Here is a 20,367-nt window from a genome sequence, read left to right as displayed (position 1 = left end):
AGTCCTATGTTCTCTTTATCTCCCCAGTCCTCCACTATTGTCTCCCTTTGCTCCTTCTTTTATCTGCTCTTTACTGTGACACACCTAGTAATATTAGCTCTGATTCTCTGGAGGGAAGCTTCCCTTACGTGGCCAGGGGAAGGCAGAAGCTACCTGACTCTGACAGTGGGGGTGACTATCTGTGGGAGGACCATGTAGGGGATGATAAACTCCAGAGGGATAGAAGAATACTAGATCAAAATGGTTTTGCAGTGACAATTCCCAATGAGACATATATGCCTTTGCAGCATCCCTACATGGGTTATTGTGGTATAGATGAAAAAATCCCACCTTACTACAGTCAAACACCTTATGTGACTTCCCACACCCCCTTTTCAGTACTAAGTTGAGGACGAGGGATTGGGTAGTGAAGATGACCAGAAGCAGTAAGCCAATGCCACATTCTACTCTTTGAAAGGATTTACACTATGTCATTAAGCTTAAATGTGACACAGCTGAGCGAACACCAGAGCGTAGAGAGAGCCAGAGGGTGGCTCTTTGGTGACTTGTTCTGATGCTGGTCAGAATGCTGAGGACAAGCAGACCGTCAGAAGAAGCGCTTAGGCTGACACGAATGACATGCAGGAGAGCTGCAATTAAGGAAGCTCCCCGTTTGAGGACCCAAAGCAGCTATACTGTGCGCAGTAGTGGAAGGCAAAACAAAAGCTTACCGGTTCATGGGAAGCTTGCCAAGTCAGCAAACTGAAGAAGGCAGAGAAGGGAAGGCACGAGGAACACCAGCCACCCAGTAAACTGAGAGAAATCAAACGTGTTACCGGAGCGCGGCTAGTTGAATGCTGTGTTGTGTTAAGCAACACCATTAAAGAAGTTGATGTGGATGCAAGCAATATTAGAAAATGGTCGGTGACCTAATGTTTCAAACAGGAATTGGTATGAGTGCGAACTGTGCTGGAAAAGGGTCAGGACCCCATATCTGAAAGAAGAAGTTAAAGCAGAAACAAACTGTAATGAGAAAGGGTTGGTGACCCAATGTTTAGAGAATATTGTTTCATTAGTAGCAAAAAAAGTAGTTGGAGAATGGAAAAGCCCTGGCAGGTTAGTGAACCAGGCAAATAGTGAGTCTGGGGCTCAAACCCTAAGGAGAAGTGAACTCTGTGAAACAGTGTAACATCGTGGTAGGAGAGTAAACCAGGAGAAGTGAACTTTATGAAACAGTGTGACATCCTGGCAGGAGAGTAAACCAGGAGAAGTGAACTTTGTGAAATAGTGTGATATTGTGGCAGGAGAGTAAAACCAAGACAAGTGAACCTTGTGAAACACTGTGACATCCTGGCAGGAGAGTAAACCAGGAGTGGGAAGGGGAAGTGAACCCCAGAAGTTGGGAAAAATGTCAAACCAATACATAAAAGCGAAGAATTATACCTCTTTTTGGAATCAGTGAGAAAGGTGTAACATACCCTGGCAGCAGAGTACACCATGGACAAAACGAGGAGAAATCAGTGAAGAAGGGTGTAGTGATACCCCCAGAAAGCAAGAGGTAAATACAGTGTGTGACAAATTGGAACAATTCAAAGGAAATGTGTTTTAAAGGGAGATGCAAGGGAAGGCCAATCCCCTTGAAAGAGTGAGGAAAAGAGAACCATATGTGTAAAGGAAACACATGGAAAGATTCATAACATTTAAGATAGTGAATACCTAAAGTAAAACATTGAAGGTTCAATGAATGCAAGGGAAAAGAGGATTTTTTTTCCTTAAAAATTTGAAGGCCTAAAGAAAGATGGAGAAGCACAAGGGAGAAGTTGTTTGAAGAGAAACACGGACAAGCAGTCTGACTTTTGTTAAATAGTGAATCTTTGTGGAACTTTAGCCGGAAGCACCGGATAGATAAAGAAGGATAAGAAGAAACATAGGGGAAGAGAGGATACCTTTTCCTGGTTGAAATTTCTTTCTTTCTTTTCTGCACCTTAAACTTTATATTTTTGCAACTCTGAAAGAAGGCTGCAAATGCAAAGTCTATAGAAATCACCTTGTGCACATTATATCAAGTTTAGAGAGTAAGGGTCGGATTAGTGTTTTTTGGACACAGGACAGAGGACGCTCTTTTGTTTAACATCCTGACGCAGATGTTGCTTAGTTTTGTTGAGGCAGGGAAACCCCTCTTAGATTAGGGATAGATAGGATTTTCCGCAACCCTCTGTTATTTTGATAATAAAATGTATAAGCCATCTCTGAATCCGATTACTGTGTCTGAGTCTTAGTCTTGATCCCTTACACAACCTTGTTCTCTTTCAATTCCTGTGTATAGTATATACAAGCATTCATGGCTTGGCTCCATCATATCTTGCTTCACTCATCTCTCAATACTCTCCTTCTTGCTCTCTCCACTCCCAGCATCTTCATCTTTTTATTGTTCCTAAACCTCACTGTGCTTCATCTCACCTTTTCTCCTTTTCTCTACTCACTCCTAAACTTTGGAATTCCCTTAATCTCCCAACATGCTCTCCTAACTCTCTTCATATCTATCGAACACACTTAAAAAAACACCCGTTTTCCAGACTGTTAAACGCTTGATCTCTCATGCGTCTGATAGTATGCTGTTTTCATCTTCGTTATGATTGTAGCCTTTATTTGTAAGTTTTGTGCAGCGTTTTGGTGAAAGCCCTATAGAAATTTCAATAAATACAAAATACAAACCTGCAGGATTCTGACACGATTCACTGTGAGCTTATTTTAAATAACGCACGCATATTAGCAAATTACAGCACCATAATTAAATGGGAAAAGGAGGGGCATGCAAAGGTTCCCTGATATCAGCATTAGCTGGTAATATTGTGAAGCTTAAAGGTGCTAGCCTATTAGAGAAATAAAAATAAGCAAGTTATACTTAGAATGTCTTTGTTATTTAGACCGTAATATGTATAGAGAATTGATTATGAAAATTAATGCGTGCGTGTGATAGTGTGATAAATTCAGGCATTTATGTAGACATGCTACCTAGGATTGTTCAACATGTGTGGTGACTTCCCCTGCATAAAGCTGGAGATCATCTTTGTATTGAGTTTACTTAAATGAACACAATATTGATTCACAAATTGGCCTTTTTTTTGTCCCCAAAATTGTGGGGTGGGAAGGTATATCAGTGGATACTGCATTTGTGATGCCCACTTCATGTGGTAACCGTATATTCATCAAAAATATATTTTACAGATTGATAGGCTTAGTGCCGGGATAATAAATTGATGATGTTGATGCAACTATCCATGGAGTAACACAAAATGTGCTTGAGATCACAAATGTGTGTGAAGTGTCATTAGTGAGTGGAATTAGTTGTATAGTCTCATTATAATATACAGGTTGTGATTGCAAATTGGTAATTGTTGAATTGTAGGTTAAATGTGATAAAATAATTTGGGTTGGTTGTTTATTTGGTTTTTAGCATTTGTGGATTGTCATATAGATTGAGTCATACTTGTGATCAAATATATAATCTGGCCATGTCATCACGTTATATCAGGGCTGATTTGAATGTGGCTTTTGACCATGCACTAAACCGTTATTTTCTGCGTGGAAAATGACTGACGCAAGACTAGATAGAGATGTGGAAAAACAAAATGAAAGAAATTGTGCAAAATGTAACAACTGATATTTGGGCATTGAAGGCCTACTGGATGAAGCATGACAACAATTATACCTAACCTCCACAGCTATGGAGGAAAAACAGATGACTGAATCGTTCTGCCCCTAACTTCTTTCATCTTAAAATGCTAGAAGAGACATTGATTGAAGACATATATTCTTTGCACCACTTTACAGAAAATAGCCAAAACACTTCAGCAGAATTAATATACATGCAACAAGCTATTGAGCAGTGTTAGCATGATATAAAAACAATTCAATTAATCTCTGCGTGGCAAACAAGTGTTACTATAGAAACAAGTACAGTATAATAGAAGCAGTACAAGATGAGGTGAAAGTGTGCAGAGAAGCCAAAGAATGCTTAGAGAGATATTGATATTTTGATATTTTATTTCTATCGCGCTCGTACACAAGTGTTTCAGAAAATCTAAATACTTATGAGATTCACAGCCAGTGCTGACAGACACATGGTCAGCAAAAAGCCCAAATTAATAATCACACTGCTTATACCAATGGCTTATTAGATGACATTGTGAATATAAAATCACAACTGAAAGGGCGTGAAGAGACAAATGTGAAACTTATTATGAAGTATATTGAAGTAATAAGGATCCTCTGGAGTCAAAGTAAGTTGCACCACCAAGTCTTTATTTTTCATATGGAGGCCCTCCTGTCCAGCCTGTCAACTTACGAACTACATTCATCAGGCCATATATAGCTTTTGTTTGGAACTCTGCATGATTCCATGTTTCCCAGGAAACAGATAAACAGGTCATGAGCTTACTGACGTACTGAAAGAAAATGTAGCAATCAAGTAAACAAGTGATCACATGAAATATGTACAGCGTAACCATATTTACAAAACAGTAATGCACATACCACAACAGTTATAAACATAACACACCTCCCTCCTCATACATAAGAGTGATGATGTTGTTTCTCGACCTCATCATTGCTTTCAGTGCTATTCTACATTTGTTCCACGTACGTCTATCCTCCAACACCACTGCATCATCCAAAACCGTATTCACCTGCAGGCGACCAACAAACTTCTCACCCTTCAATACTTCTCAAGGTATACCCACCTACACTCGCTCGCCGGCTTCCACTCTAATGTGCCTAGCTCCAAGCTTGTCATTATAAGCCTTCTTCATTTCATCTTTCCTTGTCAACATTCTTTATCTCAGACCCGCTTCATCACATTCTACAAAACACATCCTACCCAACCATGGGGGATACACCAATGTGGCAGCCTTTCTTCTTCTTAACACCTCAAACGGAATCAGACCCATTGTAGTGTGAGGGCTAATCTGTAGGCCCACTCTAAATACTCAATACACTCCTCTCGGCACACGCAGTACTGCCAACCATGCGTACACCCGGCATTAGGGTCCTATTCAATCTTTTCACAATTTAATTTGTTTTTAATGTTTACATTTTTAAAGCGCTCACACAGCCCGCAGGCATCGAGGCGCTGTTACAGGAATTGTTTGTTTTGTAGTTGTGTAATTGTTTTTCTCTTAGTTGTGTATCTATAACGCGCTTAAACACCCAGATGTTTCTAAGGCGGACCCGGGGATCGAACCTGTGTTGCTTCGTGTCGTCTTGCTTCCAAGGTGCGCACGTTGCCGCTGTGCTATCCTCCCGGGACAATACCATTAGCGGAAGGATGGAACAGTGATGTTTTATGGTGCTCAACACCCATGCCTTGAGGAAACATTCTCACAATCCTAGAAGTGAACTGAACACTGTCATCCATCAAAATCTTATTTGGGAAACCTTCCCTCTGAAATATTCCATCCAACAATTGCACCACCGCTTTGGAGTTTGCTTCATGCACATATTTGAACTGCACCCATTTCAAGTAAAGGTCCACTAGCACCAAGACATACTTCATAATGCCCACTCTTGACCATATAGGTCCAACAATATCTAGCACAACGTACTCCCATGACAACTGGGGGAATTCAAAAGGTTTGAGAGGTTGTACATTTGTTTTCATGGCCTTATCAGATCCCCCACTTCAGAATCCAATCCCAGCCACAAATAATTGGCTCTCAGATGACCCTTGGTCTTTGAAATCCCTAGACGACCACAATGGGTCCACTCCAACAACTTTTTCTGCACCTCCATGGGTGGCACAATGCGTCCAGCACGCATAATATGACCATCTTCTTCACTTAAATCATTCCTGACTCTGTGGAACGCTCCTAATCCTACATCACTTGATCTTCCTGACCAATTGTTGTAGATAATCACCTTACTTTAAGCAAATCCTGGTCTTCTCTGTCAGCCTTCTCCCACACATCCTGTGCAACCGTGTCCTCACACACCCAAAATACATCTTTAACTGATTGTTCACTATCTTCTCACCACAAGACACCACGTTTCTGGATAAGAAATCAGCAATAAAATTGTCCCTACCTGGAACAAAGTTGACCATCAAATCATGTCCTTGAAGGGCCGTAACCCAATTAACTATGCGCCATGACAACCCATCCAGACCTTTCAAAGTAAAAACTGTTACTAAGGTTTTGTGATCAGTCAGCACATTGAATTTTCTTCCCCATAAGAATGTTTACATGTTCTTATGGCCCACATGACTGACAGCACCTCCTTCTCTATAACTGAGTACCTAAGGCCAGCATCCTGGAAAACTCTAGAGGCAAACGCTACCAACCAACCAACCCAAATTGTTCTCTCTCTGTATGAGAATTGCCCCATGTCCTGTACCGCTTGCATCAGTCATGACAAACGTGTCCTTAGTAGTGCCAAAAGAGGTCAAAACTGGAGCATTTGAGATGGCTTGTTTGATTTCCATAAAGTTTTGATCACAGTTACGCAACCACTCAAACACCACTACTTTTTTGCACAATGGCATAATGGGCCTCATTGCACGGACAGCGGTAAGGGTTAATGGTGACCGTTAAACTTTACCGCCTTACTATGAGGTCCCTTTGCGGGTTGGAGACTTTAACACCTGCTTTTTGCAGGTGTTAAAAACCAACCCGCAAAGGGATCAGGGAGCTAATTACGGTACCGCAATTTGCGGTGCCGTAATTAGCACCTTCCCCATTCCCATTATGCCCTATGGGGCAAAATGGGAATGGGGAAGTGCAATGGGGGAAGGGGGAATTACCGCCCCACCAACCTTGGAATAGGGCGGTAATTCCCCTTTCCTCCAAGGCGGTGTCGGTATTTTACTGGCATGGACCAAGGAGCTAATAGCACCTTGGTCCACCGCCGTCCGTGTAATGAGGCCCAATGTCCCTGCACTTGTCAGCAAAGTTTCTCACAAATTTGGCATAATATTCCAGAACACCTAAGAAAGACAACACTTCCTGTTTGTCTTTTGTCAGGGAAATTTGCACTATCGAGATGACCAAATTCTCTCTTGGCACTATCCCTTTACCAGACAATGGGCCTCATTACGAGTAGGGCGGTAAGGGATACTGGGCACCGTTAAGGAGACCGGTGCCGGTAATCCCTTACTGCCTTACTACGAGTTCCCTTAGCGTGTCCCTCCTTCAACTCCTGGTTTTACCAGGCGTTATGGACGGGTCCCATTGAGGGACTTCAGAGCTAATAATGGTACCGCACATTGCGGTACCATTATTAGCTCCATCTCCATTCCCATTGAGCCCTATGGGGGCTCAAATGGGAATGGTGAATGGTTCGCGGAATGGGGATTTACTGGGTCCTCTTAGGTTGGAATGACCCGGTAAGTCCCTATTTCGCCAACCCGGACCCGGAATGCGGTAAGGTGGTAGCCATGGTGCTATTAGCACCATGGCTACCGCCTACCTCATAATGAGGCCCAATGTATACCCAAGTTAGTAAATCTCAGAGCCGCTTGTTTGTAATGTTAGCCCCACATTGTTAGACTTTTCCAAAACAGTATTCAGTTTAGCATCATACTCCTCCATTGAAGTACCCATAACCAGAATATCATCATGACAAAAGAAAACACCTCCATTGTCCCCCAACACCTCATTCATAACCCTCTGAAGGACTGATGTGGCTAAAGGAGTCCAAATGCATTGTTATAAATCTGAAGGTTCCCTCATGAGTGATAAAGGGTGTAACCTGACTTTATGCTGAAATCAGGTCTAAATCAGGTCATACTTTAGCCCCAGCTGTGAGGTTAACTAGCTCTCCAATGTTTGGCAATGGAAAACAGTCAACAATGGCACTCCTGTTGAGTGTCTCAGATCTACACACAAGCGGGCACTGCCATTTGGCTTCCATACTACGACCACCGGGGAATACCACTCTGAAGCCTCCACTGGCTCGATTATGTCTTCAGATGCCAACCTTTTGATCTCTTTTGCTACTTCCTCTCTTAAGGTGAGAGGTATATATCTAATTTTGGCTACAGCTGGAACGGCTCCCTTTCTTAATCAAATGTTATGGCAGATACCTTTGAGACGACTAAGCGTTTCTCTGAATACACCAGAATAATTCACCTAAGGCCACACATTTTATGATGAGGAAATGTCAGCTATGCTTCCTTGAATTTTTTGGTTGATTATAATTCCCATTTCACTTTGCTGATACCATCCCAGCAAGCATCCACCCCTATCCGAAACATACACCTTGGCTTTGGAAAACCTTTCTTGATACTCAAGGGTTGCGGCAAAACAACCAACCATTACAATATTGGCCCCACCATACGAACAGGCTTTAACATGGGAGGGCTTTAAACTCACATTGAAAACTTGTTTTGCCATGTTTCTCTATTTATGATAGTGTAATCACAGCCTGAGTCTATAAGCATTCTAACTCCTACATCATTAACAAGAACTATCGAATGTGGTTTCCTGTCTAAACCTTTAGTTGGTCCCACTTCACATACTGACCAACTCACACCACATGCTTCACTATAAGAGCCATTCTCTTCCACATATTCAATGGGGGAAGGGTATGTGATGAATCCTGTGGAGCCATCACTGAATCCCCGGTGGTGAACTCCTCCCATGTGGCTAACGGATGGTAGCCATTACCTGTCCTGACCCTGGGGGTGGTACTATGAGTGAGGATCATGTGGGGGGAAATGACTGCTTAGGTAAGATGACTCCTTTAGCAGAGGCACAGTATTCCCCCCAAACCCCTTGAAGACAGCACTTTACTACCTAAAGCACTGATGGCAAATTGCCATTTTGAACCAACAAGCATTCATACCTTACAAATACCTAAAACACAACTATCATAATAGAAAGGAATCCCAAACAGAATCTCCTTGAAACCACTGCTAATCCTATGGACTCCAACTCCCATAGGACCTCCGTTACTGATATGAATAAGAGGGACAAGGAGTTAATGTGGAGTGAGAGAAGCTCTAAACACAATGTGCGGTCCAGCTGTTGTAGAATGAACCAGCTGCATGGGCCATTTAAAGAAGGCTTCCACGGACAATCAGGACGTGTCTGTGGAGTCGAGAGAGAAGGCACAGTCCAGGCGAAGTGAAGGACAAAGCAGCAGGAAAAGGCAGATGTGCTGGAGCAGACCGCACAGGAACAGGCAGGTGCTTTCGGACTGCCGTTCATGAGCCGGTGGTACCGACATGGTAAAAGACCCAGAGAAGCGAGGGAGGCTCCTGGGAGAAGCCACGAGGAAATGAGCAGCAGTGGGGAAGCTGGACCAGGCACGATGAAGGCAGGAAGCAGCCACATTACCCGCGAATGAAGGCAGGAGCAAGAAGAATACTGGAAACAGGTCTGCCAAGCAGGAGATGCCATTCTAGCCTTGAAACTTTGCCGCTGCAGGGTGCAGGATTTCGGGGATGCAAAGAAATACTGGTGAGTTGTCCTGAAGATAGTGAGAACACCGCTCTTACCAACAAGCACACGGACAGTTGAAAGTGCCATTAGAATACTGACTAGGTACATTTGAAGGACTGTATCGACACAATTCCTCATGCCTGAAATGTCCATATGGGGAAAGCTGGAGCACATGTGATTATAAGCAAGTGAATGATAACGAAGAAGCTGAAAGGCAAGATTTGCTCAAGTCTCCATGCATGAAGAATTCATATGGGGAAAGTTTGAGCAAGCATTGTCCTAAGCAAATAAGTGTTGTTGAAGAAGTTGAGCAGTGGAACATGAACAAGTCTTCATATGTGAGAGGTTTGTATTGGGAAGATTGAGATAGGTGAAATCCAAAGTTAGGGAAGTATAGACAGCTCAAGAGTGTTACTGTGCTATACTGGAAGATAAAGAAAGTGAATATTTTCGAAAAAGACCTGGTGAACAAAACACATCAGGCAACAGTCCCTTTTGGAAGGAAGATACCTGGCAGGTGAGTACACCAGTGGATCTGCAAGAACCGTAAGGGGGGATTCCTGGCAGGGGAGTATACTATGTGATCCCTAAAACCTATGAGAAATAGATATACAGTGAAAGGAACCTGGCAGGAGAGTACACCAAAAGAGTAAGTTGAAGAATTCCTGGCAGGGGAGTACACCAGAAAATCATTATTGGAACAGTAATGTGAAAGAGACATTTTGCCATCCTGTCATTTGCAAAGTGTACTGGAGGACCCAAATTAAAAATATATTGAATCAACAGCTTAATGAAGTGGAGGGCACCCCCGCTCCCACTTAAACCTAAGTGGAGAAATTCTTATGGACTAATGTGGTGTTGGTAATTATGTGAAAATGGTATTCATAATGTTAGTATATACAAGTAGTCAAAAGCATCATGGTTATAATGTCGAAAATGTCCTTATCATGATGTAGTAAGGTGGCAAGGCACAGAATGGACAATAAGAGTTTCTGTATACAGACAGAAAATCGCGCTGCCTAATGCCTTTAATGAAAATGCATGTAACTGAAAATGTGGCTAAAATAAACAGAGTATATAGGATGAGGTAATTTTAAAGTTGAACATTCAAGGGTAGCATTCAGTCAGAAACTTGACGAATGGGTAGAACCTAGACTCTTAATTAGGCCCTGTCTGGAACCTTATCTGAAGAATCCAGCTGAACCAATTATAATTGAGCAGAGCACCGAAGAAGAGTTAGGAATGCATGCTAGAACGTATTTCATTTTGAAGGTTTAGTTCGATTAAAAATGAATTGCCCAGTGAGCTAATGCTAACGATGAAGTTGCTTAAGACTGTGCAGGAACGGTGGGGGCAGATTGCTTCCTCACATTTGGCTATAAAAATGAGCTCTGTGTGATGCTGAGGGGGGTTGAGGCTGGGAGCTCCACCACGGCACGAAGGCTGCGCTGTATCCTCAGTGACATGAAATAAACCTTTATGTACTTTACAGTCTCTCTGCCAAATCTTTGAGTTGTCCTTATTGAATTGTGTTGGAGTATGTGAATCCTGCACCCTCAACCTCCTTGAGGTGCAGCTATCTTTGCTTACAGGTACAAGAGGGTGAGCACTGACCTATGGGCCCATCAGTGGAATCCCGTCCTCCTGTACATTTGATAGCTGAGGATGGTTATTGACCATCAACTATTCATTAAAGTAAGACACCTAATGGCCGTTGACACAAAGTAACTCTAGGTCTTCGGCAAAACCACGAGTCTGTTGCCATTTTCGGGCTGAGTAGACTGTGAAGCTCCCTGTAGACAATGGTAGTGTAATTGAGAATGCAGTCGGGATCTGAAGGAGCCTGTGATTATGAACATCTCCATTTCCATTCCTACGGGCAGCGGGCCAGACGAAAACCTGAAGAAGGCAGTGATCGCGTGGGTCGGGAGAACAAAAAAGGTGAATGAAAACTGCCCTAGCTGATAGAGACAAGGACACGGAGAAAAAGAATAATGGCAGTCAAGATTTGGGAACAAACCAAAAACATTAACTGCATTTAAAAATCAATAACAAGAGTAAAATATTCATGAGGGTCTTACATGCAGCTGACCAGATCATGTCTGATTTTGACATGCCATGTTATGTTGTGTGTCTAATTATTGTATGTTACGGCTGTTCATGTGATTTATCTTATGGCATAACTGAATGTGCACCGTAAAAATATTGGAACTAGTATAAAAAATGATATTTTAAGGTAAATTGAAAAATTGGCGTCAAGCCAAGGTTTTGAAAATGTGAAAAATTGCATTAAAATAGGTGATCAGATACAGTCTAAAGCACACACATTCGTGGTGATTGCAACCCAAAAAGAGTTATACAGCCTGTGAAAAGTGCAAAAAGCTAGCACACTTTAAGCAAAAACATTTTGTTTCAAACCAGCAGCTATGGAGTTAAATTTGTGATGTCTTCGTAGAAGACACGATAACTGATAAATCATGTCAAGAATGATAGATTTTCGCAGTAAAATAACAGAATTATAATGATTTATAGAAGTACTGTTCTCGTGCATTAAGAGCGCTGAACGAAAGGAATGCACTGTATGGTAAATGCAGGGCTCAGATCTGGCTGGGTCATTACATTTTTTCATTATGACTCGTGGTGGACACTCTAACAGCCAATGTAAGTGTGAGGTTATTTCAGTGGTCTGGAGAATGCTCGAGTGAATGTGTTTTATACATTGCATCTCTTTTTTTAAAATAAAGTGCAGTAAAGTAGGCAGGGGCTTGATTGTATCTTAAAGCTTCTAGCCTGTTGAGGAAAGCAATGCAAGATTCTTTTATTTTTAGTACTGATGGGCGGGCATGCCAGCTTTAGGAGTCGGATGACTAAAACTAGGCCCCCAGTTGTGAATTTTTAAAAGGCAGATATATAGGACTGACAAGAAGGGACTGATGGGCCAACAAGAATGATGCATTCTGATAAGTATGAACGGGCACGGGCAAAAAGATATTCTTGCGTGTTTGCCAATAAGTTTGACAAAGAAATGCATTAATTTACTGATAGCCTGTGCGCGGTTCACCAGGCTCATGAAAGGCATCTGGATGGGAATATTCAGTGGCGCCTAGAGGCCTTATTCTCTGTGATACATACTTATGCTGCCTTGTAACATTCAAGATAAGCATGCTTACGCCCTTTTTAAATCTGCTACCCTCTCCATTCCTGCGCTATTCAGAAAGAGAAACAAGTAGCATTTGAAGGCCAACATTAGCAATTCACGAAAAGGTTACTTCTCTTCCAGTATAGAAACAAGATACCTTTTAGCATCCGGGAAAGTGTGCAGCCTGCAGCATTAATGTAGGACTGTATGTGAAAAGATACATACAACCCAGAATAGGCAGATTAGAAGATGCCAGGAAGTTGTCTTTATCCAGGCAGAGAGTAGGAGTGGGACATGGTTTTCGAATTGCATTGCCATTAGAGATCGAGGGGACAAGTGCCTGTAGTATGCAATATGTCAATGCTCACTATCATAATGGAAACAACCCCATAGCCAGTGAAACTATGAGTGGTGCGTCGATGAAAAACCTACCCTGAGAAGGAAATCACCCTGAAGGGATGACGATTTTGAAAGATTTAGAGACTGGCAATTAAGAAATTTGAGGCAATAACAGATTAAATGAGATGCCCAGGATCACACAGTGTTTAAGGGGTGAAGCTGGGATTTGTGCCAATATTACAATTCCTGCAGTTGAGCACTTTCTCTTCCAGCTCGTAACATGAACTAAAACAATCTAATGTTATAAAATGACTTGCAAAAGTATGCAACCCGCATTTCCAAACCTGACAATTTTAAAACCAAAATATTACAGAAGGGGGTTACACAACATGGGAATGATGTTAGCATCAGTTTCTCCATTATCAAGGGGAGTTCCAGCATGCAAGTAGGTAAAACCTCACAGAGGACAGCACAGTAATGCAAGGGATCCTGTATAATCTGACCAGGATCACTGTGCCATCTGCTGGCATAGCCAGGATACAAGCATGAACACTTTGGCTGCACATTCTCAAATGTGCATGCTTGTTTGCCGCTTGGATGGATATTCTATGCACATCTTTTAAGGGATTGCTTAGGTTTTAGGAATGCCCAGCTGAGCAAACTAATTTCAACCCCTATCTGGTGCAGGAACAGTGCTGTTAATCGCAACGCTTGTGCTGCAAACCCAAGTAAATGTGCAGGTATGTTTGTGAACTTAAGATTTAAGACGGTTCAGCCAGTCTTACTGGGATGTGCCCTTCTGATCTTTCACATGAACACATATCCCTACAATAAGTGTTTAACACACTGAGACAACTTCTGAACCTCCATGGATGAATATGGATTTCAACTTTGGCTATTGCACACGATCAGCAACTTCCCACAGGGGGGAAGTAACGCTACAAAGGTCGTGTTACCCAAACTATGTATTCCATAATGAAAATGAAAGGCATTGCATGTTTTAATTGATCAAGGCAGAATGTACTTGTCAAAACCGACAGGCAATGGGATCGGAGCCTCAGCAGCCTGCAATCAAATTTTCCTGGCATGTGCTATTTAAGCCTGATGTAAACTGGAATCTTACTTCAGACCAGGCAGCATTGTGGGGGGCCCTGGGCAGCCACCCCATGTGCCCTCCAATAAAAACATCTCTGGGGTCTACTATCGGCTGGCAAGGAATGAGCGATTCCTAGTAGCATGGAGCACACAGAATCCCGTAGGCATTGTGGTGCTATTACAAGGAAGGGGCTTGCAGATTACAATAAAAAGGCATACAACGGGGGCTGCGTGATGAAGCATCGCCTGTAGTTATAAGACAAATAGATATATATTGTAATTACTATGAATGAGCTGCATGTTAAGCTCACACTGGATAGAGTATATTAAGTAAAACATAGCATGGTGGTTAATTAAGCAAAAGGGGGATGAGTACAGACACCGCTGGGTGAACTGATAGAGGTAGGTAACCAGAGTAGGGTTTAGAGTTTTGCGGGAAATGAAGAGGGATGGCTCCACTCTAAGTTCACTAGAGAAAGCTTTCCATGGTTTGGGGACTAGACGGGGAGCTTAGCCCTGCGGCATTACTGCCTTTGGTCAATGGGGACAGCAGCTGGTGACGAGGAGTCCATGAGCACGAGCTTTGGGTGGTAGCTCAGGATTTAAGATATGCTTGCCTCATGCATTGTATATCAGAAAAGCTTCTCACCTATGTAGGCCCTGCTGCGACGCATGTGCATGTGTTTATGTATTGTTAAGTGCTGTTTGGAAACAGAATGCTAGCACTAGTGGTGAATTTTAACACTGAGTTTGCAGGGTGAGCACGCCTAATTGACTTGTTAAATTGGGATTTTATTCCTTACATGGGGAGGGGGAATTTAAGGCTGTGTATGACCATCCTGCGCACCCAATAGGGGAACCAGTGATGACAATGAAACAGGTCTTAGCTCCATTTTTATTTCTTTATATTGTGGGGTGGCAAGCAGCCTGGTGCAGGTAGGCAACCTGACCCTGGCTGAGCATCACAGAAGATATTGGATGGGTCAGTGCGCCTGCAGTCCCAGTGACGCATACACGCAGGACTACCAGCAATTTAGGCAAATGGAATATGGCAGTAAGAGTATGAATGCTGCTCCCTATAGCATGTGTGGCTCTGAAAGAGCTAGAGAATGGGGTTTAGAGTCTCATCCAGCTGCCTCCTCGCTCTCAACCGCTTTCTGGGCTGGCAGAGATCCTTCAAAGGCAGAATCTGTGTCTGTGCATAGCTGTGAATGCCACCAGTCTCATACATGTCACTCAATGGTGTGCTGTTTGGACACTTGGCTTTCATACCCTTTGTTTGCAGACACCTTGGCACAGATATTGCTTTGTATTTCTGATATGTGGACTTTTAGTTAAGTCTATTGTGTATGTGCATTGTATGGCAGAGGCACAGTGTTCCCATTTTTGTGAACTACCTTTGATGGTGTTGATGGGTACTTCATTTTCGAAAAATGTATTTGTATGCATTATTTGTTAATGCCTTCACATTAGTCCAGTCCAGATGTCCTTGAGCTGGAAAAAACCATTGCCGGCATTTCAGTGGATTCCAGGCTGTTTCCAACTCATAATTAGGCCAGGATTTGTGATGTCATATTTCTATGGGCTTGGACAGTAAATTGCACATCTTGGAAGCCATTTTTTCCAAAGTGCCTTCCAGATGGAAAAGCCACCGGCACACTGGTTGGTGTGAGGTGGCCTAGCTCACTCCCAAATTCACGCCAAGATATGTACGCCCCACCAACTTCCAAAGTCACCAGCCGTCACTGGGCTGAACTGACCCTAGTAGAAGCATCAGTTAAATATACTAGCGCTGTGTAAGACTTACATTTGTGATTTTAGAAAATTAGCCTCTTCTCCATGGGTCGCCAGTGCGCAGCTCGTCTGACGCGAAATCATGTGTATTCTTTCAATAAATACTGAGAGTTGCGCACAGCAGCACTCTGCACTTTTAGAGCTTGTGAAGATTTTGTAAGATGCCTGCAAGAATGGCATTGTAGTAATACAATTTAACACTGATAATGACACGAGAAATGAATGAGCAGGTAGTGTAAGTATGGCGGGGAAAGGAAAGGGCCGGAGGCATTAGCCTATGTGGTAGTGAAAAGGAAGCAATGACACAGGGACGTAATTCCACCAAAATGATAAAGGTAGCGGAAGTGACATCTCATGACCCTTGACCTCTGATGATATCACTGTATGAAAAGTTTTAAACATTTTTATTTTTTAGCAAAGGAGACCACGGGGCAACAAGGGATACCTCAAGGGTTGCAGCCACGACCCCTGGCGACCCCCAAATGACATCCCTGCAATGAGACTCAAACGATAAGTGCAACAATGCAGAGTGTAGCATGTAACCTGGCATGACATGAGCAAGGGTTATTTTACAGCTACAGAAGTAGAGTTAGAATTAAAAGAGGTAGTGATAAACTTCATGAGATGAGAAGCAAGCGATTTTACATGGGGTTTTAAATCAATGTGCGGGCAGGAGCAGGCACTGTCCTGTAGCTGAATGGTCCATTGCCATTCATGTGTTCTTTCATGTTTGACTTAGAATGCCTTCTGAAACTGAAGGAGGTTACTGGGTCATCTGCGACCTGCTTTTGGGGAATTTTGGGGATAGCACACATGTAGTGAGGGGGGTTTTTGGGGTGCTCCTAAAGGCTTTTTCTAGGAGCTCCACCATGAGGGGTAGGACAGTTTGCATGGAGTCATACCAGGGGTGGTATTTTATAATTTGAGGCCTCGAAGGCCAGAGTGGAGAACATTTTTATTAAATAGGGAAAACCCTTTTGTGATTTGAGACAAGAAGTTGTCATTCAGGTATTATAGGATTTAAATGAATAAAGAAAGGCTTGAATGACAAAGCATGATGACAGTGTTGGGGTTACCAAGGAAAGCATGATTATTTAGGGCATGCCTTAGTTAAACACAAGAAATTTTGAAGGCATGAAAGCGACAGAAGGTCAATGAGAATGTTTGGGTGAAAACTAAAAGATTTCATTATCATGGCAGCATGGTAAAGAACAGCTAGCTGGATGACCTGGTGAATAAATCACGAAAAAGGAGACAAAGGATTTTAGAAATTCAGGCGCAGGCCACGAATTATGAACATTTGCAGACACAAGGTAGAAACAGATGACCTCCAGGAAAATAAAGGCAGCCATAAAATAGGGAAATATGGCAAATAAATAAAGAGCAAGCAGAATAAAATAAGAATCATGAAGGACAGTAGTGGTTCAAGTGAAAGGTTTCCGGGGGGGCGGTGGGGGCACCCGAGAGAAAACATAAGGTTTCCAGGAGGGCACCCGAGAGAAAAACGTAAGGTTTCCGGGGGGGCACCCGAGAGAAAAACATAAGGTTTCCGGGTGGGGCACCCGAGAGAAAAATGTAAGGTTACCAGGGGGGCACCCGAAAGAAAAACATAAGGTTTCCAGGGGGGCACCCGAGAGAAAAACGTAAGGTTTCCGGGGGGGCACCCGAGAGAAAAACGTAAGGTTACCGGGGGGGCACCCGAGAGAAACACGTAAGAGGATTCGCCTTGTTCCTGCGCTTTAATACAGCGGTCAGAGGAAACGTGAACCCAGAGCCCACATAATAGGGGACGATAGGCTACGGTGACGATTAAAGACGGCATCAAAGGGGTTCGTTTACACCCCATGTTGGGGTATTAAATAGAAGGCAGGTATACGTGTGTCCAGCTGGTGTTTGTCTAGTCTGTCAAGTATCTGTTATACATGTCCTGTTGTATGTCGCGTGTAAGGAATTTTGTCTCCTTGTTGGTTGAAATCAAGTAAGGGTTTTATACGATTCTATAGTTGAGAGGGAATTGCACACAGATTGATGTTCTTTGAGTAAATTGGCGGTATAAATAATTTGGCGGGAAAAGACTGGATTGGAGCTTGCTGTATTTGGTGCTCGCTCATAGTAATGGGAGTTTTGGACTCACATAAGGATATCGTTAGAAACAGAGTTAAGCCCGGAAAACATTGCTCCAATTGGAGGAGTGGGTTAAAGGTACCGCCCACAAGATGTTTATGCCGCGGCCACAAATTGAGTCTTCATCTAAAGCCATCTTACAACGCATGGCAACTTACTTGCATGCCGCATATACAAGAAAAAAGTCAGAAAACGCTATGCTGTTCTCAAATTGTGAAAAATATAAGAACAAGGAAAGAAGGAAGAGCCTCCAGAAGCTTAGTTGCAAAAAAAAAAAAAATATGCACTGAGGGGGGTGAGACACCTGCAGCGACGCCTGCCCCGCCTGAAACAGGAGCCGAGGGAAGTAAGCCTGAGGGAATACTCATTAAAGAAAGCTAAAAGCAGACAGGGTATAGCAACCCCGCTTATGAGTCACCTACATAAAGTAGCAACAAAAATCAAGGGAAGCATAAGGACAAGAATATCACATCCCTAGCCCCAAGGGACAAGGGGAGATGCGATGATGTGTTAATAAAGGTGGGGATCAGGCACAGACAAGTACATCTCTCGATAAGGGGAGAGAGGGAAAGAAGAGGAAAGGAAGTGAAGACAGAACTGATGAGATAGCATTAACAAGGGATGGAAGGATAAGAAGGAAAGTTAGACTAAGGTGGAAACAGCTATATCGCAAAGAGCAAGAAAAGCAGCTTGATCGCAAACCAGAGAGAAGCCTATGAACGAGGCAGACAGAAACAGTAGAGGTTAGAAGAAAAGCAAAAGGTACGTGAAAGAAGGGATGAGGAAGTTCAAAGGAAAGATGAACGTAGAAATAAAGGGAGAAGGAAGAAGGTAGGTTCAGAGAAGAGGCAAGGAAGCGCAAAAGGATTGGTCACAGGAATAAATAAGCAAATAAATAAATCAGGAAATACTGAAAATGAGTGGTTATCTTGAATAAAAAATGTATAAAGGGAAAATTGAGAAATAGGAACAATTGGGCAAATTAATAAAAGGATAACGGATACATTCAAAAGCATAAAGTGAAGAAAAAAAAGCAAAAAGTGGAAAACAAATAGTACTTATGAGGTTTCCTGGCCAACAGAAAAAGGAGCGTTGGGCAATAAAAAACATCAAGAGACCATGAAGACCAAGAAAAGGATTATGGATGATAAAATTGGGTCAATTAAACAAAGGAAACTCGCACGAGCCATTTTAAGTAAATATGGTGAAGTAAGCAAAACAACTTGTTAATGCCTGTAGCAATTATGATTTATTTTACAGACAAGCTATGGACCTCTTGCATGGAAGCACAAGAAATTGTCTGCATGGCCTCAAATTAGGGAGAAAAAGGTAAGTACTAGTTCACGCCAAAAGGGTGTGAACACACAATCGATCAACACTAAAGGTAAGAGGATCCAGGTGAGTAACAGGAAAAAAGGAGAAAGAGACACAATGTCTTCAAAAGTTAGCTGTTTTCCCAAGACAGCTACAATAGGTGTGGAAAGAGTAGAAAATATATAGCAGCACGGTCATTTCAGACAATCTTAGAAAACAGAAGTAAAATTGAAGGTAAGTAATCATTTTCATGTTCATAATGTCAAAAGGATTGTTATGATGGAGTTATGCAGCATTAGAATAGGCAAACATTAATGGGAACAATAAAGGTGGAGGCACGTAGTAAGAATTGGTGCCATAGTCTTAGAAGACAGGGGTAGGCTATATCAAGTTAGACAGGGAAGGTGTGCAGCGAAACACCTCTGTTTTATCTCCCTAGGATGAACACAAAGCACGAGCATAGACCATGGTCCAACTAACGGAAAAAAAAAGAATTGGTAGAATGGCTGCTAAGCTGAAGAAGTATGTGCAGCTAACGAGGAAGAATTTACTGCTAAGATGAGGAAGTATGAGCAGCTAAGCAGCAAGTATTTACTGCTAACCTGGAAGAATGCAGCTAAGCTGACCAAAGAACCAAGTTGAAACTAAGTATCCCCGCAGGGTGGTTGGAAAATAGTGTTTATGTGCACCAACGAATAGGGGAGAATGACCCAGAGAGTTTTTTTTTGATAGCAGAAAAGGAGGAAGGGGGTAAAAGTCATAAAGAAAACCTGACCCCTTGACGATGCCCGAATGACTTTTGTCTTTATTTTGACTTTCTACAGACAACAGGGATCCCCAAGGGCGTTTCTGTCATCTACTTACGGACGTGCCTAGAAGACCAGGAAAGAAGAAGACATCTTTCTTTAATTGTTTTGTCTCCTTAGGGTTGCATGTGGCACCCAGAGGGGGAAAATGTGTCCCATGAAGGACGAGATGTATTTTGTGTTATTGAAAACAAAAATCATTTTCTAAGCCAGCTGACACAGCGCTAGGAATGGGGGTATTTTAGTTATGGTGCAAAAATGCCCACAAAAGGGAAATGTTCAAAAGAAAATGTTTTGTAGCTTGTCTAGGAGGCAGGGGTGTCAAATGAAAGGGAATGTG

The sequence above is a fragment of the Ambystoma mexicanum genome, chromosome 7q (assembly GCF_040938575.1).
Source record: "Ambystoma mexicanum isolate Mex_15411 chromosome 7q, UKY_AmexF1_1, whole genome shotgun sequence".
Taxonomy (NCBI): domain Eukaryota; kingdom Metazoa; phylum Chordata; class Amphibia; order Caudata; family Ambystomatidae; genus Ambystoma; species Ambystoma mexicanum.
Note: the sequence above shows the minus strand (reverse complement) of the source record.